This window comes from Pinus tabuliformis, chromosome 6, assembly GCF_031772625.1.
Source record: "Pinus tabuliformis cultivar Carrire ecotype Pingquan chromosome 6, CPIR1, whole genome shotgun sequence".
Taxonomy (NCBI): domain Eukaryota; kingdom Viridiplantae; phylum Streptophyta; class Pinopsida; order Pinales; family Pinaceae; genus Pinus; species Pinus tabuliformis.
The window spans coordinates 2,097,216,985-2,097,235,287 of record NC_142292.1 but is presented as its reverse complement, the minus strand read 5'-3'; the positions used below and the strand labels follow the sequence as shown (position 1 = coordinate 2,097,235,287).

Sequence of the window (18,303 nt, the reverse complement as noted above, 5' to 3'; positions counted from 1 at the left end):
GTTTCATTACTTGGCTCTCTTTGCAGCAAGGACATTTTTTCCTTCATATGGCCTATGTCTTTAATTAATGTGACTTGAAATTGTTGACTATGATATAGAAAACTCTCCCATGTTGCAAGGAAGTAAGGTTGTGATGACCTTTTGATAACAAGATTTTTGACATCACAATGATATCAGAGTGAAACATTGTATCAAGCCCTTATCATCCTGTAGTTGTCAATATATGACATTGTTTATCACAATAAAATAGTGGTTGTAAGGGGTTAATCATTTGAGTATCAGTATCATGCACTAAGCCAATCATTGACTTTGAAGTTTGTTAAAGTAAGATGTGTGTTATTCTTGCAGACCTTAGAACTATGATTTGGCATTTTGATATAACCTCTATGATGAATTTTTGAGAGCAGTGGTAACGCTAACAACCTAAGAAACTGAACAATGACAAAATATAATTCACCATCATGTGTTAAGAATTGTGATACTCGTCCCAAAGTTGATAACTAGATCTGACAGAGACTTCGAACATAAGTGATGTGACAGTCTAAGAAATTATATCCAAATATGACATAGTGACTTGACTTGTTGTAATTATCAATAGATGACATAAATAGTAGTTGTGATGTAACATAAAACAATGAAAGTAAAATCGACCTAACAGTCACAAGCATAGTAAGATTTTTTGACATATTCCATGTGAAGGTGACAAACTTAACTCAACATTTGAATTGATGATATGATGTTGTTTATGTACCTTCATGACTTACTATAGTGATCTTATTGCACTAACTATATTGACACTTGTGAACTACAAGTGATGTATCCTTGAGAATATCTTAACGAAACAATTTTGTTGTAGTATCTCTCTTGTTGACTGTCAATTGACTTAATATAGAGATATATTTCATCACATTAACCTGATATATCCTCGTGAAAACAAGTTTGTTGTAGTGGTTCTTTTTATGACTATCAATCGACTCAAGATACCTTGACAATTTAGTAAGGTGACAGTGACAACAATATATGGACAGCAAGGTAGTTGTGAACAATTCTTATGATTGTCTTAACAGTGAGATTCTAATCTCTTATACAGTGAGAAGGTAATCAACAACAAGTGACATATTGACATGGGACATGAACAACAGTATATGATTTGTGATCAGTAGTAGAAGTGAGAAGACATATGCTTGTAGCCCTCCTTGGGCCTACTTTGAAATCACTAATTGTAGGTCATCAGGATGACTTGAGGCAACTTGGTTTGTGCCATTATTTTATAGCAGTTCCATATGGCTGTAGCATCAATTTCAGCCTGATACAATGATGACAGTGATTGTGCATTGGTGATTATTCATCATAAGCAATTACATGCAATGATAGCCATCAGTTGTGTAGTGATTTGTAGTGACAGTGATATACAGTGTGTATTGACAGCAATGTGCAAAAGAACAATGATAGCTTGATATGTATCATTTTGGAGTGATCAGTTTGTGGGAACAATGATTAGTGGCTACCAGGGTTCGACATATATTCTACATCTTTCTTACAACTATTCCACATTGATTCAAAGTATAGGGGATCCAGTCTGAAAATTGTGAAATGTGGTCTTCTGGCTCATTAGGGTGGCAGGGTGGTGCAAGGCAGGTGATTGGAGTCACCTTCACGTTGTGGCCTAAGAACAATTCAAGGCAGCATGTGGTGATAAGGCAAGTTGTGGCTTGCACAAGGCATTGTGGCATCCATTCATTTGTAGCTGATAAACTAATAGGGCAGTGAAGCATCCTTTGCAACAACAGTTGGTAAGCAAAGTGTTTGGGAACTCATCAGGTTGTGGTCTGACTACAGGGCGTTGGGGCATCCTTCTGGTTGCAGCAGGATATTAGGGTCTAGTTGTGTCCTACAGGTTGTAGCCTATGAATTAGGGGGTTGATGCCTCCCTCAATTATATCTGAAATATTGATGTAATCAATTTTCTTTTAACAGGGAGAAGACAATTACTAAAGAAACGTTCGGTGGTTTTTGACCCGGAGGGGGTTTTCCACCTAAAAATCTTTGTGTCCTCTATTTTATTTTTCTGCATTGTTGTATGGTCTTGTCTACTATTGATTATTGTTTATGATCATCTGAAGAAGAACAATAAGAATAACTAAAGATTAACTAATGCTCTGAAAAAATAAAATAAATAAATATAAATATAAATAAATAAATAAATATAAATATAAATATAAATAAATAAATAAAAATACTAATTGCTAAGAAATATTGATTCACCCCCCTCTCAGTATTTCCAACAACTTGTAGTGTTTGCCTATGTGGCCAAGATTGTTACACTTATAACACCTTGTGTGACCAAGAAATGAAGAAAAATGGTTATGTTTTCTATTTTTCTTTTCATAATGTCTGCAATCAACAGCTTTATGTCCAAATGCATAGCACAAGAGACACTAGCCATAGAAGAAATTTTTTGTACCTGATGATTGATGGTCTGCTAGTAGGTAGAGGTCTCCTTTGATTGCTTAATTGAGGTATCTTATTTTTCCTATAGTTTGATGTTTCTTGGCCAAGTTTTATGACAATGGAAGTACGTGACATTATTCCTCATTTGAATTCTTGTAGGCTTCTTAACCTCATCTTTAGGAGCTATCGCATTTTCTTCAATTCATTCTTTTAGTTTTGATTATGCTTCTTGCCTTCGTTTGTTTCCTTGTTAATTACATTGCTTGTCCCTTCTCCTTCATGTCTTTTAACTTGGGTTGTGTCTTCTTTAATGGCTGATTTTTAGGAGTTCTTCAAGGAGACATTTTCGTCTTCTAGCACTCATCATATGCATACACCAATCTTCTCATCAACCATAAGCAAACATCACCATCTCATCAACATACCCAGGCATCACAAGCATAACGAAAACAACATGTCATGTCTTTGTTCTATTGTTATTACACCTTTGTTGTTTCTCTTCCCAAGTTGATCTTGTCCTTGTTGCTTTCTTGCTGCTTCTTTGCCTTGATCACAACCATACATGTTTGTTGTTTCTCCTTTTCATCTCATCTTTTGTTGTTTCCCGCTCTGTAGGAATTTACAGGGTAATTTCCTCAGATAGAACACCAAAGGACACCTCTCACAAATAGATCATAGATCAATACACTAGTATTCTTGATGTGGTTAAAACCCTCAAAGAGGGAAACAGTCCACGGCTTGAGCGAACGCAGCCACTTCAGGAAATTTATTAATAAAATTTACATAAGCTTCCCTCATGAACAGTCACCCTACAAATGACCCTCTATGCTCTTTAAATAGAGATCATGGACCAATCAAGTGTTAAGCCACGGATCAAGTGTCAGTAATACCGAGGAGAGAATGAATTGTTGGATCACTTCATGTCTAGAACATATTGTGACCATCAGATTGTATGTTACAAAAGTACATAGTAAATAAACACACTTTACCTAACTCTACACTAGACCAAGTTATACTTAACTATTTCCTATGTGTCGGAATATCCTAACATTCCCCCTTAAGAAAAACTTGGGATAGGATTGAAGGATATACAAATATGACAAAATAGGAGAAGGAAGGAGGCATTATAGCTTATCCCCCCTTAATGACAACTTCCTGAACTCCAAACATAAACCGAAGTTTAGTAAACTTAGCCTCTGTGAGAGCCTTTATAAAGATGTCTGCAACTTGATCATCTGTTGAACAATATTGCACTTCAAGAACATGGCCATGAATGAGCTTTCTGATGAAGTGCGTGTATAGTTAAATGTGTTTGTTGCGCTGATGTTGGATTGGATCTTTGCATAGTTGAATGGCACTTTGATTATCACACCAAAGTGTAGCCGGATACTGCTGCTGAAAGCCAAACTCTGACAGGATCTGACGAAACCACAGGGCTTCCTTACTAGCTTCTACAGCGTCACGATACTCTGCTTCTGCTGAAGAATGAGAAATGGCACTTTGTTTCTTGAAATCCCATGTAAGAGGTCCAAAACCAAGAGTGAAGACATAACCTGCAATAGACTTCCAATCATCAGGGTCACCAGCCCAATCAGAATCAATGAAACCAACCAATAGAGGAGATGCTTCTGCACTATAATGAATCCCAAACTGAATTGTACCTCGAACATAACAAAGTATTCTTTTAGCTGCTTTCTAATGACTTTCATGTGGCTTTTTCATAAATCGAGCAACAAGGCCAACAACAAAGGAAAGGTCATGATGAGTATGGGTCAGATACAAAAGTTTTCCTACAAGCTGACGATATAAGGTAGCATCAACTTCAAGGGAAGTACAAGTGACTGAAAGTTTGGCTCCAGACTGAAAGGGAGAAGGGGCCGGCTTACAGTATTCCATGTGAAAGTTGCATAGAAGATCACATGCATACTTGGACTGGGAAAGGTAAATACCTTCCTTGGATTGCAAGACTTGAAGTCCAAGAAAATAATGCAAGTGTCCTAAATCTGTCATTTCAAACTGATTTTTAAGGCTGGACTTCAAATGCTTTATAAGGTTGGGATCACTTCTAGTAAGGATAAGATCATCAACATAAATAACAATAATGATAAGAGACTTACCCACTTTCTTGGTGTAGACAATATTATCATAATGACACCTAGAAAAGCCATTATCTAAAAGAAAGTTATCCATTTTGGCATACCAAGCCCGAGGGGCTTGCTTGAGACCATAAAGGGATTTCTTAAGCTGAGATACAAGTTTGGAGTCTGTTTGTATAAATCCAGGAGGTTGTTCCATATAGATTTATTCATGCAAGTCCCCATGCAAGAAGGCATATTTAACATCCATCTGATGGAATTCCCATTTGAAAGAGGTGGCAAGGGAAAGAACAAGGCGAATAGAGTTCATTTTGGAAACAAGCAAGAAGGTTTCAGTATATTCAATGCCTTCAACTTGTGAAAATCCCTTAGCAACAAGACGAGCTTTATGTTCATTAACTTTTCCATTTGGTCCAAACTTAGTTCTGTAAACCCATTTACATCTAACAAGTTTTCTTCCCTTTGGAAGAGGAACAAGATCCCAATTATCATTTGTTAATAATGAATGATATTCTTAATTCATAATTGCGTCCCAATCTAGATCTAAAGCTTCTGCAAAGGTGTCAGGATCATAATTCATTGAAGCTTGAGCCAGTAAAGAAGAGGTTCTATTAAACTAAAAATGTGTATGTCGTTGAACTGTAGGATCACCTGCAAGAGAACCTGTTGCATCCTTAGTAGCACGGGCCCATTTTGGAAGCTGAGGAGCTGAAGGAGGATACTAAGAAGGTGGGGGAGGATTCTCATCCCCGTTGTCATCATCTGAAGAAAAAATATTTTCAGCAGTAGAAGGGATAGAGAGAAGTGACACATCTGTCGAACTAGGCTGGTAGGCCGATATATTTTGAGAAAAATTTACATCTCTTCTAATGATAAAATTTTTGGATTTAGGTGAAAGAAGTCTATATCCTTTGACATCTTCAGAATATCCAACAAAAATACAATTTTCACCCTTAATTTCTAAGGCTTTATGTTTCTCATCTGGAATATGGACCCATGCTTCACTTCCAAAAACACGAAAGTGAATTACACTTGGTTTAATTGAGCTCCATGATTCTTCTGGAGTGCTATTCTTTAAAACCTTAGTAGGAGTGTGATTTACTATGTAATTTGCACAGTTAATTGCTTCTACCCAAAAATTAAGACTAAGTCCTTTAGATTGAAGCATACAATTAGCCATTTCCTGTAAGGTGTGATTCTTCCTTTCAGCGACACCATTTTGTTGTGGAGTATATGGAACAATATGTTGCATTTGAATTCCATGCTCAGTGAAAAAGTTGATGAATTTGTTGTTAACATATTCTCTGCCATTATCAGATCTTAGCTTAAGAACTTTGATGTCCACATTGTTTCTCAACAAAGGTCTTAAAGGCTAAAAACATGTTAAATATTTAACTATTGAATTTTAAGAAGTATACCCAACTGTTTCTAGAGAAATCATCGATGAAAGTTAAGAAATACTTGTAGCCAGAGAATGAAACAACTATAAGTGGACTACATAAATCACTATGCACAAGCTGTAAAGGGGTTGAGCCGTGCCAAGAGGCACGTTTTTGAAAACTACCCTGATGATGTTTTCCGAGTAAACATCTGTAATAAACACCATCTCTGCAAGATACCATAGGAAGACCTGTCACCATATTTTATTTACATAGATTTTGAAGGGAGTGATAGTTTAAGTGATCAAATCGCTCATGCCAAAGTTTTCTAACTTCATCATTATGAGCAACAAATACCGAGGGAAGAGTTGATGACCCAAATTTGTTAAACTTATACAACCTTGTAGAATTATCAACAATTCCAGTAGCTAAAATCTGTCTAGGATCTCTGAGGTCCTTAATTACAACATCATGAGGTGAAAATTCAACGGTTTTACCTTCACCTGAATAAGTTATCTGATATATAGATAGAAGGTTGTAGGATAAGGTAGGAACACATAATACATCATTAAATTGACCATTGTCTAGATGAATAGTTCTAGTCCCTACAACACTAAGAGATCTATCATCACCAACATATATATTTTTGGTGTTACAATTATTTAAAGAAGAAAACATGGCTTTGTTTTTGGCCATGTGATAAGTAGATACAGAATTAATGAGCCACTAATAAGAATGAGAAGAAGAAGATACATTTAGTGCATAACCAGACAGAGATGCTTGACAACCACATGTAGAAAGTGTTATTCTAGAAGATGAAGTTGAAGTTGAAGAGTGCTCCAAATGGTTGTTATGATTCTTCATTGTTTCTTCCAAGTCATCCATCTTCTTAAATCATTTGGATTCTAAGTGATCATCTCAATTACAAAATTTTCAATGTCTATCAACCTCCTTCCATTTGCTTTTATTTGCTTGATCATTTTGTTGAATTGATTTTTCATTGTGAGACTGTAAGTGCTTAGGACCCTTAGTTGGTTTAGGACCATTCTTTTTAGGATGTTGCCTCTTAGGATTCTTTGAACTTGGTTGTTGTTGGGTGACTAAGGCTTTCTTAGAAGAGTTTCCAAGATTAAGAAGACCAAGATCTAAGAGTTTTTCTTGTTCTCTTATTAAAGAATCACAAAAGACATCAAAAGAGGGGGACTTGTAGGCTTGTTCTTGAGAAATAAAGGCTTCTCTAATAGAATGGAAGGTGGAAACAAACACAGAGTAGGCTGGTCCTAACTTTGTAAGAATGGAATAGATAAGGCTACCATCTTCTTTCTTAACCTTAACACCTTCCAAGAGAAGTCTAAGGGTCTTGAACTTGGACAAAAAATCTTCAATGGAAGAAAAATTATTGGGGTCCAACGTAAGCAACTCATTTTCGAGTTGATAGGCTCTAATTTCATTTTTAATTCCAAAAACTTTATTGAGTTGTTTTGTTATTTCATCAGGGGTATCAAGTTCTGCAATATGGAATCTAAGGTCTGGAGAAATAGACATCCCTATCAACCCACGTGTTTTATCTTGCCTATTTTCCCATTTAGTTGCCTTATCTTCATCTTTAGGTTTAGATTCTTGGCCTGAAGCTATTCTATAAAGATCTTTACTTCTAAGTAAATCCAAAATGTAGGATAACCATTGGAAGTAGTTGATGCTATCAAGAATAACTTGGCATGGACTTTCCATTTTAATAGAAACTGAAGCTATAGATGTTGAAACTAAGTGTTCTAGTGGAAATATCTCGAAAAATTAGGCCGATTAAAAAAACGGCTCTGAGAACGGCTTCTGGATGAAGTTATGGCTTTTTGAAGAAAAGTTGTTGAAGATGTTGATGAAGTACGTGAATGCGCAGAAATGAATAATAATGTTATATTTAAAAAAAAATTATCCCCTTTCCAAACTTAATCTAATTAGTTCACTTAAAAAAAAAAATGTGTGACCCACTTTTATAAATAAGTGAAAGTCACTTTTACAATGGTACTTTATGAGCTACCCACTAAATTGTAACTTAAATAAAAGATAAAGTGACTTTAGAATTATAAGTGACTCACCTTTTATAATGGGTAAGAACATTTTTACATAAAGTAACCTTAAAGCATAAGTTCCATGTGCTTTTTGAAAAAGTAACTCAACAAAAAGAAAGACTTGAACCGAAGACCGCTATTCTCATAAAGTAACTTTGGACCAAGTGAGCTAGTTTAAATAGTAATTTTTGGAAAAGAGAAAGGTTTTTTTTTTAGGTCACTGAAACTTTGGAGTGTGTGCTTACTTGAAAAAATCATTCTTTCTTACAAAACAAAAAATCACACAACCCAACACGGACATGCAAAAAAAACCTAACATTATGCCTTGAAGTTAGCTTTCATCATAAACTAAATATTTTCGTCAATGTTTCTGATTTTCTGAGATCACACTAAGACGCGGCAGAAAAGAGCATACACATGAGAAAAATCCTTCATTTTTGTTTCTAATTTGCCCAGATCGCACAAAGTCATGGGGAAAAGAGAATACACATAAATGAAAAGTATAGATCTGGTAATAAAAAACAGAGAGCTAAATAAACCGAAATAAACAGAAAGATGAATAATTAAAACTGTAAATAAAGATTGTATACCTCCATATCTTAAAAATGATGTAGCTAGGGCTACTGGAAACATTTTCGCGTGAAATGAAAGGGGTTCCTCATTGGAACAGATGCTCCTAACACAATAGAGTAGTTCTCTTGGCCTGAAAGCAGTCAGAAATAGTAGATCTAGGAAACGACAGTCGGATGCAGTTGTACTGGCTTCGGATTTGGATCACCAATGGATGCGGCCCTCAAATAGCTCCGATACCATGTAGGAATTTACAAGGTAAGTTCCTCAGATAGAACACCAAAGGACACCACTCACAAACAGATCACGGATCAATACACCAGTATTCTTGACGTGGTTAAAACCCTCAAAGAGCGAAACAGTCCACGGCTTGAGCCAACGTGGCCACTTCAAGCAATTTATTAATAAAAGAAAGAAAATTTACATAAGATTATCTCATGAATGGTCACCCTACAAATGACCCTTTGTTGTTCCTCTAAGATGATAATGGTCATACCAGAGAATCTAAGATATTTTTTTTGGGGGTTTTGGTTTTGGTTTTTATGGAGGACCAATACATAGACAAACTGTAAGAATGATGTATTAACTCTTTTGGATAGTACTAATAGATAATCAAAGGGTTGCTTTTTAACTTCACACAGTGATGTGAATTTATAAGGTGTGTAGAAGGAATTGTAAGGAGATATGATTAATTTAGATTTCAGACAGAAAGATAAATTATCATAAGTGGAAAACCCTTGTCCAATGTTAAAAAGTTAAACAAACTATGCTTAAGATTACATGAGATGCTAACAATTTTATGATTCAGAGGGAGCCTCTCAGATAGACAGTCCAATATCTCAGTCTCTTTATGATAATAACTTCAGAAAGGAATTTTAAAAATAATTGTAACACATTTATTCTCACTTGATATCTCTGTAAAATTTAAACACATGAAGAATAAACAAAATGAATGAAACGCATGAAAAACTTACAGAAGAAAATGAAATTGTATGAGGCCAAATTCAGAATCCTTTGCTTTATTATCAGTGATCTAGAAACAGCTTGTACATCAATGCTTTTACAAATTTGCTTATGAAAGGTACCACCACTGATAACTGGTAGAAGAGAGTTATTTATACAAGTTGAGTGTTAAGAAAATATCTTAAACAAATTTACAAAAATAGCTTAATACAAAATCAGGAAAAATGAACTAATAGTCGATCTGTCACTATTTTGTTGTTGAATTGTTGATGACCGTTCCTCAAAACTCTGAATGTTGTTGACCTGTTGATTACTACTCCTCAAAACTTTGAATGTTTTTGACCTGTCGATGACTGCTCCTCAAAACTCTGAATGTTGTTGATCTGAAAATTCCTTTCCCTTAGGACGCATTATGTTGATTGGATTACAAAATGAAAGTGATAGAAATGGGAAGGATTTAGCTGAAACACAGTGATAACAGAAAAACAATGTAATTGAAAAAAATTTAGTCAACCTAGACGATGGCTTGCTTGGAACAAGACAGAAAATTGGTTTGAATGGTGAGCTTGTTGTTTTGACTGTAAGTTGCAAGTATCCAATGATCAATTGAGTTACGGGAGTGCACTGTGTAACGGTTTTTATGAAAGAACATGGTTTATAAGGCATAAAATGGAGCGAGTATGTTAATCAATGGTTAAATTCGTATTAACTCTGCAATGAGACTAAGAAATGGATTGATGGAATATTCATTTATAGGTGTGGCAAACTAAATGGACAACGGGCAAATAGGCAGAATATTGGTCCATGTAGGATGATGGGATAGAGGAAGTGACAGGGTGTTATTGTAGACGATGTCGTGGGAGTAGCAGTGATGGAGGAGGTTGAAAACCGCGTTCGGGAGTGAGTTCAGGCGGTAAATGGTTTGGGATTTTAAGTCCCAAATAACTAGGAGTGGAGGTTGGCAGTTTTGAAGGGCGGTTTCTAAAACTGTCGACTTCGGACCCCCCACCATCCCGCCCGCTGATAAGCTTCGAACGGAAAGGGAGGGTTGAGGAACAATGTAGGTCGTTAGATTGGAGGGAGATGCAAGGGATGAAAGGAAAATGGGGGGAGTTTAATTAAGTGAGGCAGAAGGTGATAGTGGGGTCAAAATAAATGTGATGGATGTGACAGGTGTGTGTTCCGAAGGGAATCAATGGATAAAGTTGGCGAATAACATTGGGATTTAGAAACTTATGGTTAATTAAAACCATTGGTCACATGCACATATATCCAATGTTTTAAGCTTAGGATAAAAATCCTATCATGCTCCAATTTTATTTCATTTCTCTACCTACCCTTAACTCTCCTAACATTTTTTGCAATCTTAGTCACCTGAGTGCATTTAGACTAGCAACTCAACATTTTCCTTTTAATGATTAATCTACTTCTATCCCTTATTGCTTCCATTGGCTCATATTAAACTGTTGAGCCAATTTTATTTGCTACCTATTAACAAACAATTTAAATCTAATCCAATCATGATTAAACTTTACGATTGGATTGTATGAACTAGTGTGGCATTTAAACAATCTGCACATAACTTTATTTGCAAAAATAAAATTGACTAAGAGTAGTGGCATTTGGATGTGAAACACTTTCAGAATTTATTATTTTTTCTTTTATTTTTAACCTAACATTTTATTTTTTTGCCTTCCTTTTTTAGGGCATCTATTCTAACATTTTATTTGATATGGACTTATTCATCAAATACTCCTAACATTTTGTATCTTTATTCTTTTTGTCCATATCCTAACTTTACATTTTCTTAAAATATATTTTCATTTTTTTCTAACTTACCAAAATCAAAAAATGCTACAACATTGGCTCCAACTGAGGACTGCTTTCTCCTGTAGAATGCAAAGAACCTGCAAATCCATGTGCCTTCTCCTCGGGCTATGGAGTCTTAGCTGTGAAAAAATCACACTAATAGTTGAAAAAGTAAAATAAACTGGACTTTTTAAAATGGTAGTATTAAAATCTACTTCAACTTCTCAGCATTGAATGTAATGCTTGAGAAATTTTCCATTAACGGGATATGTGGAATATTGACCCTCTAAATTTTGTAACACAAAAGTGTTGTTTCCTTTCACTTTAACAATAACTAGAGTCCAAACCATAGGTTGTCAAACTTTCCATGTTTTCCTTTGTCTTGTCTTCTAGAATCTCATCTTAGAACTACATCACCCTCTTTGAAGTCCCTTTCTCTTTCTCTTCTGTCAAACAGGCTCTTCATCTTATTCTGATACTTTTTCAATTTGTATTGAACTTCATCTCTGTTCTCATTTAGTTCAATGATTTGATTTATCCTTCATGAGAAATCATCAAGTTCATCAGTTGAATCCTGTAGAAACTTTAAAATAGGGAAGGCCAAGTTGGTAGGGAAAATTACATCTTTCCCATAAACTAACTGAAAGGGAGATTTTCCAGTAGATCTATTTGGAGTAATCCTGTTTGCCCATACTGCATAAATTAGATGAGTGTCCCAACTCTTTTTATGATCTACTAAAGTTTTTATGATAACCTTTACCAGACTATTATTGGATGATTCTGCAAGACCATTACCTTGAGGATAGTATGGAGTTGAATGATGCAACAAAATCTGATATTTTTGGAAAAAATCGATCATTTTAATGCTGGAAAATGTTATGGCATTTTCAGTAACAATCTGGGTTGGGCAACCAAACCTAGATAAGATGTTTTCTTCAATGAATCTGATTACTACTAAATCAATAACATTTCTTACTGGAATTGCTTCCACCCATTTAGTAAAGTAGTCTGTTGCAGTGAGGATCCATCTATGTTGATTACTTGAAGTAGGATGAATCTCTCCAATAAAATCTAATCCCCATTGGAGAAAAGGTGTTGAAACTATTGTTGGGATCAGTGGGAGAGATGCTAGTTTTTGCTTACCAACAAACATCTGACAAGGGACACAACTTCTGACCTTTGCTCCTACTTTCAAGAACAATGTTGGCCAATAAAATCCAGCCCTTAATATTTTATATGGTGTTGCTCTCCAAGCATAACGTCCACCAAAAAATCTTGTATGAAACTGATCAATGATCCCTTCAGTCTTTGATTCTATAAAACATAATAACAAGATATTGAGTGGATCCTTCCAATATAAATTTGCATTTATGATACAGTACTTGACTGCTTTCAATTTGATAGTTTTACAATGACTTTTGGAGAATGATGCAGGACACTCAAAATGAATCACTAAATTTACAATATCTTGATACCAATCTGATATAAGATATTTCTCATCAATATGTACAGAAATGGTTTGATCTGAAGGTAAAGGTTCTTGTGGATTCTTTTCTTTAGGATGTTGGGAAGGTTCTTGTGGATTCTCCCCTTCTGCATAGACAGAAGGTTCTTGTGGATTCTTCTCATTTGGATTTTGGGAAGGTTCTTGTGGATTCTCCCCTGGTATTTCCATAACAGAGTTGATGCGTAACAATTTATAGTTGGATTCAGCAAGAAGCTTAGCTAATCCTTGACCCTTTACTAGCTTTGTGGTTTTGATAGTTAGATCAAACTCCAAAATTTGAGTGATCCATCTACCTCTCCTCCCATCAGTATCCGGTTGAGTGAGAACAATTTTAACAGCACTATTGGGGACATAGGCTATAATGGTTGAATGTAAAACATACATCCTAAAATATTTCAAGGATTGGACTAGGGCATAAGCCTGCTTTTCAATTATATCATATTTGAGCTCAACTTCCCTCAAGACTTTGCTAAAAAGGACTATAGGCTGGTCATGGGAATCTTCATTCTTTTGTAATAAAATAGCAGCAAGGGTTGTTTCAGAGGCAAAGGAAAAGATATTGAATGGTTTGGTATAATTAGGACTGGCCAAGGTTGGAGCTTCAGAGATGGCTTTCTTGATTTGATCAAATGCATGTCTGGAAGAGACAGTCCATTTAACATCATGACCCTTTTTAAGCATATCAGTTATATCTTTGACAATTTCAGCATAATTGGGTATGAACCTTCTTAAAAAGTTGATTTTACCAAGAAAAGCTTGAACTTCCTTTTTGTTTCTTGGTAATGATAATGTCTAGATGGTTGATACTCTATTTGGATCAATAACTAATCCATCTTTGGAAATTATATGGCCAAGCAATTTACCTTCAGTGATAGCAAATAGAGACTTCTTTGGATTCAATGATATTCCAAATTTCCTGCATCTTTCAAAAACCTTCATAAAGTGCTTTAAATGTTTATTATTAGAATTAGAATAAACTGTAAGGTCATCAAGGTAAATAACAAGAAATTTTTTTACCTGGCCTACAAAAGCTATATCCATAGCTCTATGGAATGTAACTCCTGCATTTTTCAAGCCAAAAGGCATCTTTTCATGCATGAAAGTACCCCAAGCTATTGTAAAGGCAGTGTTTTCCCTATCCTCTTTGTCAACCATAATCTGATTATAACCAGAGAAACCATCTAACATAGAAAGTATGTTAGCTCCAGAAACTTGTTGAAGTAATTGAACCATATTATGTAATGGATAGTTATCCTTTAATGATGCTTTATTTGAGTTTCTAAAATCAACACAGAGCCTGATTTCACCATTCTTTTTCCTGATAGGCACTAGGTTGGCAATCCAATTAGAATATCTTAATGGAAGAATAATTTGTGCATCTAACATTTTCTTAAGTTCTTTCTCAATAGTTGGTAGAAGAACTGGATTAATTCTTCTAAGTTTTTGCTTGGTAGGGTTTAGCTTCAGTCTTTAATGGGATCTTATGTTCAATGAGGGATGTGTCATAAGCTTTAAGATCAGCATAAGACCAAGCAAACACATCTTTTCACTTTCTAAGTAACTTAAGATATTCATATTTAACTTCTGGGGCTAAAGACGTAGAGATTTTTATGTTCTGCACTTGTTCTTGGGTTCCAATATTGATTTCTTCAATGTCATCTTTAGGAGAAATGGATGGAGGATTTCGAGGGACATCATTATGATCGAATAATTTATCTAAAGGAATTAACCCTTTAGGAATGGAGTTGTTTGATAATTGTATGATGTCATGATCTGCAATTTTAGAATTTAACTTTGAATCATCAGCAGCGTGAGGATTGAGTATATCAAGATTGTCTTCATCAATTTGTAGAAGAAAGAATTCACCTACAAGTTGAGGGAAATACTTTAGTTGTTCATCATCCTCAAACACATGCCAATGCTTTTGGTTATCTGGTATAGATGGCATGTATTTAACTTGTATTTGGTATAACACTTGGGTTTGATCAGGAATCTTAAATGAGCTTGCAGAGACAGCTAAAGAGTTTGCATGTATTTTTTCATTTCTAGGAACATAAGTTATGTTGAAGGAATCAAAGAAATTTTCAATGGAGTTCCAAACCTCATTCTGATAAGATCTAAGCCTAGGATGCTTTGTTTGGCAAATATTTCTAACTTGTTTTACAATGAGCTCTGGGTCAGTGAAAACACTCAAGTTGTATAACTTTAAACTTTGGCTCACTGTAGTCCTAGAAGGAAAGCCTCATATTTTGCTACAATATTGGTAACTTCAAAATCAAGTTTACATGATTGTGTAATGTTTTCTTTTTCTAGTGAGATTAGTACTAACCCATCCCCTACTCCATCCTTTGTACAAGAACCATCAAAGAATAGCTTCCATACATCAGTTTGATTCGATATATGGTTTTCAATTACATCTTCAATTCTTATTTGAGATTCATGTATTTGGTTTGAAGAGAGTTGAAAACAGCGAAAATCTTAATCAATAGCATAGATGGGGTGGTTCCTTGGTTGATCTGTTTTGCATACAATGTGCATAAATCTAACTTCTGTATACAACCTAAGTTGTTCTCCCCCATAAACTGGAATAGTGGCATAAGACATGTCCATCTAAAGAGTTCCCCCTAATTTGGCACAGCAAGACCTTGAAAGGAGCATTCCAAATTTGAGAGGGATATCAGTGACAACTATATCTAATACTATGCTCTTTACTGAGATTTGGGCAAGAGTGACTACTAAATCCTTATTCAGTCCTAGAAAAGGTACCCTTTTGGAATCAAAGGTGTACAAACCATGATAGGATCTAGTTATGTCAAGATTTAAATGATCCATGATGGTTTTTGGCATAATATTATGTGATGCTCCAAAATCAAGAATACAATTGTATAACATGGAATCATTTGTTTTTAGTGTCACATAGAAAGTGGGTACTATTTCATCTATCATATCTAAGCTAGGGCCAAAGACAACTACTGGTTTTTCATCTTGAAGACTAATAACATCACTTTCAGCATCAACTAAGGTATTTTCTATCCATTTGGAGACTTGATTTTTATATCCCGGGTTTTTGGAAAGTTCTGAAAGTGGTATGGGGATTTTAACTCTTTCTAACTCCTTTTCAACATTAAATGCAGTTAACACAATTTTTTCAAATTGAGTTGTATTAGATGATTGATTCAATAGTCGAATAGTAGTTGTCTGAGTTTCTACAGCTTTGGTATGAGGTTCAATTGTTGGAGGTTCTTTAGGAGGTCTTCCAAGGCCAGGTCTAGGTCTAAGATCATATCTTTTGTTCAGCTCTGCAATTAGGAATTCAGAGAAGGCATGGTACTTGGAAACCTGTGAGGATTCTTGATTTTCTTGAACTTGCTCATGTTGTGAAAGAGGAATAATAGTGGTCTGACCAGAAGAGGTATCCATATTATTAATGTCTTCAGTGATAGTCATTGTATTGTCATCAGGTTGTTGATCATCTATCAGTAAAGGAGTTGGAACCTACTGATCATTACTAGGTCTTTGAAGAATTTGTAATTGTGGATTTCTTTTGTATTGACCTTGATTTTGATTTTGAGGTCGAGTGATTGTCTATTGAACTGTTCTAGGTTAAGTCTCAATCTTGGAAATTCTATTGGACAAATTTCTAAGAAGTGAAGTGATCTCATCTATTTTAGAATCTTCAGTTTTAGTCTTTGAAGAAGTAGAGGCCTCTTGACTAGATTTAAGTTTTCAACAATGTAAAGTTTGAAACGGGAACTAATATTGTTACCCGTTTTGTAGAGATAGCAAAAAAGTGACCCAATTTTGAAAATGGGTGATGCAGAACACACATGTTTTTTTTAAAGCATAGTTTTTGGCACTATAAATTTTTTTATGTACATTGCTTTTTAGAATGGTAGTGATTTTGATGTTGATTTTAAAAAGTGGTAATTCTACACCATGCCCTTTCGTTAAAAGGCATTTTTTTTTTTACTTTTAATTTTATAATGTATGAAATGTAAATAATTATTTTGTAAATTTAATAATTTTGGAAGTGGTCTTCTTCTTCATATTTTCTTGTTTTTATTTTTATTTTTATTTTTTTTTGTAGTGAGGTTTTTATTGTTTTGCATATTTAAAGAAAGTTGATATTTTGCATTTTCGATATTCTACATATTTATACACCGTTAATTAAATTTTCAATCCACATGACATAATTGTCTCTAAAAAACATATATAAAAAAGACAAAAATAAAAAATGTTAAAAAAAATTATCTCATAAACCATAAAAGAATTTGGAAAAAAAAAGAATATATATATATATATATATATATATATATATATATATATAGTAAAAATAGAGAGGAAAAAAAAAAACTGGGAAAAAAATAAATTAATTAAAAACAAACTAGTTAAAAAATAAAATAAAAGAAGAAGAAAGAAAGAAAAGAAAAGAAAAGAAAGAAGAAGAAAATTAGCGGAAAAAAAAAATAATAATAAAAAAAAAAAAAAAAAAAAAAAATAATGAAAATGAAAAACTAATAAAATTAATATTAAAAAGACAAAAATAAACTCAAATTATAAATAACAAACCTCCCCGGCAAAAAAATTGAAAATTATTAAAAAGAAAAAAAATAATAATAATAATTTTTTTATTTTTTTTTTTAAACAAAAATTATTATTACTATTTTTTTTTATAAAATGAAATAAATAAATAAATCACTAATTTTTTTTTTTAAAAGAATTTCATATTTTAATTTAAATTTTTAAAAAATCATTTAAAAAAATGATTTTTATTTTTAATTTAAAATTTTAAAAATTTTAAAAATGATTTAAATTATTATTAATTTTTTTAATGTTTTTTTTAAATAATAATAATAATAATAATAAAAAATTGCATGGTCGCCGCTCCCCCAATACCCGTGGTGGCGTGGCCGTGGGCGGAGGGCCTACACGCAGCCCCTGGGCCCATGGCCGCGCCACCACAGGCGGTGGGCCGATTCCCAGAATCGGCTCACCGCCCCTGGCCGCCCGTGGTGGCGCTGCCGTGGGCGCAGGCCCCTCCGCCCATGGCTGCGCCACCACGGACGATGGGAGAGCGACGACCATGCAATTTTATTTTTTTAACATTTATTTATTTATTTAACATTTTTGAAACTTTTTAAATTTTAAATTACAATAAAAAACATTTGAAAATTTTTAATCTTTTTTTAAACGATTTTTTAAAAATTTTAAATTAAAATATGAAATTCTTAAAAAAAATAATAATAATAATAATTTTTTTTAATGATTTAAAAAATAAATAAATAAATAAAATAAAAATAAATTATTGTTTTTAAAAAAATAGTAATAATAATTTTTGTTTAAAAAACAAATTTAAATTTTAAAATTTGTTTGCTTTTTTTAATATTTTTATATCTTTTTGTTATTTTTTTTTATTTTAATAGTTTTCATATTTTTTATTTTTATTATTTAATTTTTTT

At 33.8% G+C, this 18,303-nt stretch overlaps 1 pseudogene; it reads right to left on the bottom strand.

Moving 5' to 3' along the window:
* Window positions 1-17,929, bottom strand: part of LOC149267628 (uncharacterized) — an 82,137-nt pseudogene extending 64,208 nt beyond the window's left edge.
* Window positions 17,930-18,303: the final 374 nt, after the last annotated feature.